We start from the raw sequence: 7948 nt of genomic DNA on the forward strand, positions 1-7948 counted from the left end.
CCCTGCCCAGCCCAGCCCAGCAGGGGCTTCGTGCCTTGGCCGGCCCCACCTGCCTTTTCCTCCCTGATGCCCCCCCATCCCCTTATCCCCCCATCCCCTTATGCCCCCATGCCCCCCGCCCCTGTGTGTCCTCCTGGCTGTTTGTCCTGTCTCTGCCGTTTCTGTTGGTGGCACTGCCCACGGCTCTGTCTCTCCGAGGTGGGTTGGGTGCCTTCTTCCCCAGACCTCCTACCCGCCCCCTCCCACACCAGCCCAGGCCAGGCTCCTCTGGCCTGTTTGCTGCAGGGCAGGGGTGTATTTTGTAACCACTGGGTCCACCCCCTCCTCTGCAGCCCCTTGCCCTGACCTGTTTCTGGCACCTTAAGTTATTAGACCCCAGGAGAGTCAGGTGCTCTGGATGCTAGAAGGCAATAAAACAGGAGCCATGGCCGTGTGTGTGGAGTGGACTGTGGGGTTAGGTGGGGTGGGCCCTGGCCTGGGGGCCTCCGGAGGCCGCTGTCTGGATGCTGGGCTGCTGCCCAGGATGAGACTTCTGTGTGCTCCCATGCTGCCTTCTGGTGGCCACGCTGGGTCTCTGCACCTTGACCCAGGAGCCAGCCTGCCCTGTCCTGCTACCAAGGCCAGTGCCCGACTTTGGCTGGGGTGGCCGTGTTGACCATTCTTGGGGCTGTGGCGTTAGAGGGTGAGGCCAGGTCGTCAGCGTTGTCCTCTGCAGGATGGACAGGACTTCATTTAGCAATTCTTCAGGGCTTGTGTCCGGCGAGTTGGCCTCCCTGTCCTGCCCTGTCCTGCCCTTTCCTGCCTCAACCAGGTGTCCACATATCAGGATTTGAGACCTGGAGAAGGGCACAGGCGGTGGCTGGGGTAGAGGAAGGCACTGTCCATCATCTCAGGGAGCAGGGTGCTGCCTGGGCACCTGAGGGTGGTGCTTGCCAGAGGGTGTGGACGTTTGCTCATGTGTCTCTGTTGGGGACTGACCCCATCCTAGGCTGAGGTACACGGAGGGCATGGCCCCAGGTGGGAGGAGGGTGGGCCTGGGGCTGGCCCAGGGTGTGGTGAGCCTGGGAGTGGTCTCTGCCCTGGGACCCCAGGAGGTTCCAGCGAGGAGTGATAGGGGCAGGTGCTGCAGGAGGTCAGTGGACAAGATGGGGACAAGCCCCTTCTCAGCGGCCCCGCCTCTGAAGCCAACAGATGGCTAAGAGGGCACAGACCTGGCCCCCCAGCTCCTGTGTGGAGAAAGGGCAACAGCTCTCCTGGATGGTTACTCCCTCCTGTCCTCAAACACATCTGGAACTCAAGTAAATCCGACACATATTGGGTGAAGTGTGCTGTATTTTATAATCCACCAGCCAAGTTTTGGGGTCAGCGCTGCTGGCCCTGTGTAACCATGTCTTTATCGTGAGAGGTTCACAGTCTAGCAGGGTTGGGGGAAGACAGGCTGACAAGTCTCCCAGTACAGCTGGGGTGTTCCACCTTGGGAGGCGGCAAAAGGAGGGGGCATGGAGGTGGGCCCTTGGGGTGCTCTGCCTCAGGAGGGCTGGGCTTGGGGGATGGGCAGATGGGCATGGAGGTGGGGCCTCAGGGTGCTCTACCTGGGGGGTGGAGGGGGAATGGAGGGCATGGAAGCGGGGCCTCGGGGTGCTCCACCTTGGTGGGGGCAGGGGGAATGGGAGTATGGAGGCAGGGCCTTGGGGTACTCTACCACAGGGGGACAATGGGTTTGGAGGCAGGGTCAGGGGGGTGCAGCATGGAGCACCAGGCAGGGAGGTGGGGGAGATGCTCCAGGTGGTAGGACCACCTGGCTGAGTATGGAGTGGGGGTCAGTGCTGGCCAGGAGGGGAAGGCGGGTACAGGCTGGATCACCCCATCGGTGGGATGGTGGCTGGCCTGGCAGGGTCCTGAGGGAGATGCAGCCTGGGATGAGACCCCTGGCAGAGTTCTGCAGGGAGGGGCTCTCCAGGAGCTGTGTGGACCCCAGGCCAGGGGGAAACCCAGGCCAAGGCTGCAGGTTGGGCAGATCCCCAGGTGGCTCTCTGGGAGTCTAGGGTATCTGCCTCTGGACTCATCCCTCCAAGTCGTCTTGGGAGGAAGGTGTTACTGCCCATTTTACAGACGGAACGGCCGAGGCTCAGAGAGCCAAGACTCCTGCCTCAGGCCACAGTGTGTCCCAGGTGGGCCAGGCCGTTTCTGCTGCTCACCCTGAATGGACTGAGAAGGATGTAGGTGGGGGTGGAGGGAGACCCTGGGGGCCCGAGGCTGGGGGTCACGACTGAGGGGACCCCATCCCACTCTCAGCCCCAGCCACTGTGGCACTCCCAGCTGGAGACAAACTGAATACTGAGTGGACACCCTGGGCGGAGGCTGCCCTCAAGCACCCACCCAGCCCTCAGGACCCGGGACCCTGGACTCTGGACTCTGGCAGGCTGTGGCTTGGGCTGAGGTCCCAATCAAGGTGACCCTGTCTCCAGGAGTGGACAGGTGTCCACTTGCAGGGGACTCCACAGACTTAAGTTTGACCCCTGGCCTGACCCTGAGCTTGTCCCCAAGTCCCACCAGTGTCTCCTGGGGCCTGTGTCTCCTGGTACTCTGTCTCCTGGGGTGAGTGGGCAGGGAGCTGACATGCGTAATGCTTCTTTGTTGAATCTAGATCTTTCTTTCAAGTGGAAAATTGTTATGCAATCAAGCTCTGGGTGGGGGGCAGATGGGGAAGGGCTGGCCAGGTGGGCACAGGGGAGGGGAAGGCAGTGGGGAAAGACAGCTGGAGGTCACTGCTTGGGTCTGGCCGACACCTCCTGGATGAAGGAGAGCTGTTTGGTGGCAAATTCCCGGATGCCCAGTTCTGGGTCACTTTTGAGATCTTCAAAAGCTACAGGAGAGGAGGAGCAGGTCAGAGGTGACCCCGGCCCAGGAGCAGCCTCTTCACTCCAGCCTGGGTGGCATGGGTGGGTGGGTGGTGGGTGAGGCTGGCTCAGAGCTCATCTCCTGTGATTCTAGGCCTGGGTACTTCCTTCCACACTCACCTGTCACCACCATTCCCTGGTCCCTTGTTTTACTGGTGCCATGAGGCACCTGTGGAGCGGATGTGAGCCCAGGACCCAGGTTCCCTGATGGGGGCCTGTCAGGGATCTTGGCCTCCAGACATGAAGGTGGGGTGGGGGCTGGGCGCCGCTTAGGAGGCCTGGGTCTTTGTCCTGATGCTGGGCTGGGGGAGGGTCCCCTCTGGGGCCTTACTCTTGCTGTCCACAGTGGGTCTTAGTGTGCTTGGGTGGGGGCGGGGGGTGTGGGCTGTGGGAGCTCTGGAGGGAGGGCCACTTACTGTGGGACAGCAGGTTGGTGTGCACGGCATTCAGCATCTGGGACACGGCCTTGGAGTGGTAGCAGATAGTGTAGCCTGCGCAACAGCCGGGCAGCTGGCAGCTTGGGGCTCCCTGTCTCCTGAGGGGCTCCAGCCCACCCCTGCCCCCTCTTCAGCCCAAAGCTCTCCCTCATCCACCCCTTTCCTCTCTTGTGGGCAGGTGGGTCAGGGCAGGTCAATGGTGCTTGGGTGGGGACAAGACTGGGGGTCTCCAAGCCTGGCTCTGCACCCTCCCACCTGTGAAGAGCACTGCCCAGGTCTTGATGTAGCAAGAGTGGCTGTGCAGGTAGCGCAGGGCCTGTAACAAGTGGATGCTGAATTCCTCCTGACTTTGGGTCATCTGGCAGGAGAGCACGCCTGGGTGGGACAGGGGTTGGGGGGCCATGGGGGTACCATGGACCTCCAGCCCCAGCCTGCCTTGCCCAGCCCCAGGGGCTGCCACAGCAGCTGTGTGTGAGGCAGGAGAGAACAGGGAGCCGAAAGCTTGGCCCTCCCAATCCCTGGCCCTGTTTCTCCCCACCGATTCAGGCCCCTCACCAGGCAGGTCCAGAGGAAGTGGCAGGCACTGAGGCCCCTCTCCAAGGCCAGCGTGCAGAAGATGGTGTGCCATGGCTGCCAGCGGAGCAGTACAGTGCAGCAGTAGAAGGTGAACTTGGCTTGCTGTGGGGATAGGCGCGGAGGACTCACCCGCCGCCTGTGTCTGAGCCCCTTGTCCTGGAGACCACAGGCCTCAGTGGACACTGGAGGCAGCCTGCTGTGCAGGTATCCTTGGCTCCATCCTGTTTGTGCCCCTCGGCAAGCCTCCGGCACCCTGGCAGTGGCACCTTGTGTCCCCCACCCTGAGAGCCCTGGTTGGCCTGCCCATGGCTCTGGCTGTTCATTCCATGGCTGCTGCATATCCTCCTTTTCCCCATGGCAGGGAGACCCACGAGGCCAAGCCGTGACTTTGTGGGCTGTGCACAGGGCGTGTGTTGGCACCCCAGGCAGGGTGCAGTCCATATTCCAAAAAGCTCCTTAAGCTGCCGGACCTCCCACCCCGTGCCAGGCCCTGGGGACACAGCAGTGAGCAGAAAAGGCTGGGTCCTGCCACATCGACAGCAAGCCCCAGCCCTGGCCAAGACAAAGGCCTACCACCTGCTTTGCCTGGGGTGGGCACTGACTGTGGCAACAGCTGGGCATCAATCCTTCAGGTGCAGGAGCAGGGGTGCCATGCTCTGGTGCACCTGGGTCCACAGACCACTCAGCTCCCTCCCTACCGTTGCCACCACCAGTGCCGAACAGTGCCATGGCTGCCGCCTGAATCCCATCCCGCTCCTGCAAGGCAGAGGGTCAGAGGCATGGCCAGGCCTGCCTAGGGGCCCTGGCTTTGGTCCAAGTGGGACCCCACACCTCGTTGTAGGGGTACAACTCAGTTCTTTCTGCAGGATTCCTTCACCCAGGCTCTCGGCTCCTGGGGCAGGGCTGGGCCTCCCCTTCACACAGGGCTGTGTCTCTGAGAACATAAAAATCATATCTCCCTTCTACCCAGAAGTGCATAATGGCAGCCAGCATCATGAATGCATTTGAAGGGTGCCTATCCCCCAATTTTCCAGTGAAGGAAAAACAGCCATGCAAACCATGCCGGTGTGTCAGTTACATCCGGGCCACCTGCTGTGGGGCTGGAGTCCAGTGGAGTTGGGCACTGGATGTGAGAGCTAGTTCAGTCCCGTGGAGAAGGGGTATGTGCCAGGGGCCCACCTCCACCGAGGGCCACTAGTGGGCTGCTTCCCTGGGCCCAGGCCTCCCTGCTGCAGTTCAGGGTCCCCCTTTGGCAAAGAAAGTGAGCTGGGTTGGGAGGAGGGTCCTGGAGGGCATGAGAGGAGGTAACCCTGCTCTGTCCCAGTGCTCACATCATCAAAGAAGGAACCCCATGCCCTGCATGCCCAGGTGGTGCAGTGTGTCTGACGCAGTGTCCATGATGCACACGACCACCTGCTCACTGCTCTGGAAGAAGCCGTTGAGGAAAGGCCGCAGCTGTCCCCGCAGCAGGCTTCCCTGTGGGTGGTGGGGGCTGGTGGGTGGAGGGCACCAGGACCTGCTGGCCCTGCACCTCGCCTCACCCTCCCACTTGCGCCCTTCACCCCATCCGCACTGGAGGGTGACTCAGAGCTGTGGATCCCAGCCTGGCCCTACCCACCATGGAGAGCTGTGCTCCCACCCGGGCTTTGCCCACTAGGAGCTGCATGGCCTGGACAGGATGGCCTCTTTTCTTTTTTGAGACAGTGTCTCACTCCGTCGCCCAGGCTTGTGTACAGTGGTATGATCATAGCTCACTGCAGGCTTGACAATCCAGGCTCAAGCGATCCTCCCACCATAGCCTCCTGAGTAGCTGGGACTAAAGCTGTGTGCCACCACGCCTGGCTAATTTTTTTTTTTGGTAGAGATGAGGTCTCACTGTGTTGCCCAGGCTGGTCTCAAACTGGGCTAGAGCAATCCACCTGCCTTGGCCTCCCAAAATGCTGGAATTACAGCCATAAGTCAACATATTTGACTTGTATTTTTTTTTTTTTTTGCATGTTTGCAGTGAGTTCATGAGTTATTGGGATGAATGGTCAGCAGTGTGTCCACCAATGGATGTTTCTTGCCATTGGGACCCTCATCAATGCTTTGTGTACAAACCAGGGTGATTGGTACAACCTTTAAACAAGTTTAAAGCAACAATGTTAGCTCTCTAAGCTGTTTGCTTTGAAAATATTTATGTTCAGCAAGTGAGTCATTCAACAGACAGTTTCTGAGAATCTATGTTTGCAGCCAGTGTGTGAAGACCAGGGTTCTGGCTGTGTCAGAACAGGACAAAAGAACAGAATTTTAATGGAAATGGCTAGAAAAGAAAATGGAAATGCATAGCATGGCTTATTTCTGCTCAGAGTGGAGTGGGGTGGCCAGCGCCAGCCACACCTGGTCCTGCCTGCCCATCCCCATGCTGGCAGGCCTCCCTGGCTGGCAGTGCTCTCAGGGCCTGTCTCTCTTGGCCTTCTGTGTCTGCTTGCCCACACCCTACTTGATGCCACGCAGGGAACCATCCCTCCTCTCTGGACCTGGTCCTCCTGATCTAGCAGGGCCCTTCTTTGCCTTTCTCTCTTCCTTGTATTCAGTGCATGGTTCAGAGGAGGCACATGGAAACTTCCTACTGATCTCCCTGCCTGGGAGAACATATGGTACAGAGACAACCAAACACTGAATGAGTGAATAAATGAATGGGGGAGCAAACATGAATAACTGATTGAATGAATGCATACATAAAGAATGAGCAAAATAAATAATGCAAGAATGAGTCATAGATGAAGGACCCAAGGACCAAGTGGGTGGGTGGAGGGATGGATCCATGTGGGTGGATAGGGTGGATCAATGGACAGATGAATAGAGGAATGAATGAATGGATAGATGGATGGAGGCATGCCTGGAGAGATGAATGGGTGGGTGGATGGTTGGATGGATGGAGGGATGAATGGGGTGAGTGGATGGATAGGTAGGTGAATAGCTGAATGTGTGGTTGGATGGGTGGAGACATGGATGGAGAGTGAATGGCTGGGTAGGTGAATAGCTGGATGAATGGGTGAGTGGATGGTTGGATGGATGGCAGGGTGGGTTGATGGATGGATGCATGGATGGAGAGATGAATGGACTGGATGAATGGGTGGGTGGTTGGGTAAATCGATGGATGGAGAGATGAGTGGATTGGATGAATGGGTGGATGGATGGATATATGGATGGATGCATGGATGGAGAGATGAGTGGACTGGTTAAATGGGTGGGTGGGTGCATGGATGGATGGATGGATGAAGGATGGAGGGATGAACAGATTAATGAGGAAGTGCTATCTAGTCTCCATCTTCCATTATGCACCTACTATGCATCATGCACAATGCAACAGGCTTTGCCAGCTGTGACCCTAATGGAGGTCTCTTCTGAACCATGTAGAGACCTGTGAGTGAAACAGAATTAGCGTGAACTAGTCAGCTGGGCAAATGACTTTGGGATCTGTTTGGAAACTGTCCCTTCTGCTGCCTTTCCATGATCACACTTTCTGCCACAAGCCCTGAAAATGTTTATGTTCATAACTGCCTCCTCCAACAGCAACAGAAATGGGGGCTGGGCATGTCCCTCCCCTCTGGGGTCTTAACACAGCCCCTGGGGTGGATGAGGGGAGGCTAAGGCTCCACACTTCCTGATCAGGTGAGAAAATCTCTGCCTCTAACTTGGCATTTTCATTGTGCAGTCAGCCAGGCAGGACTTGCATAGGATGCCAGGCAGGAAGGTTGCTGCTGCCACAGCCAGTGCCTCTAGGGCTGACCTGTCCAACATAGGAGGCAGGCACTATTACTGCTTCCATTTTACAGATGTGGTCGCTGAGGCCTGGAGAACTGACAAAGCCTGACAGCTAGAAGGTGCTGGGGTGGGGCTAGGTCCAGGGCCTGGACCCTTCACCACTGCATGGTGCCCTCGGCCCCCACAGCAAGGGCAATGTCAGTAAGTTGGGGGCTGTAGCTGGGTAAGACCAGATCTCCCGAAGGTGGCATCACAGGCCTTCCCTCCCACAGCTGTTCATGATGA

This window comes from Aotus nancymaae, unplaced genomic scaffold (assembly GCF_030222135.1).
Source record: "Aotus nancymaae isolate 86718 unplaced genomic scaffold, 86718_ANA_hifiasm-v0.15.2.pri h1tg000003l, whole genome shotgun sequence".
Classification (NCBI taxonomy): Eukaryota; Metazoa; Chordata; class Mammalia; order Primates; family Aotidae; genus Aotus; species Aotus nancymaae.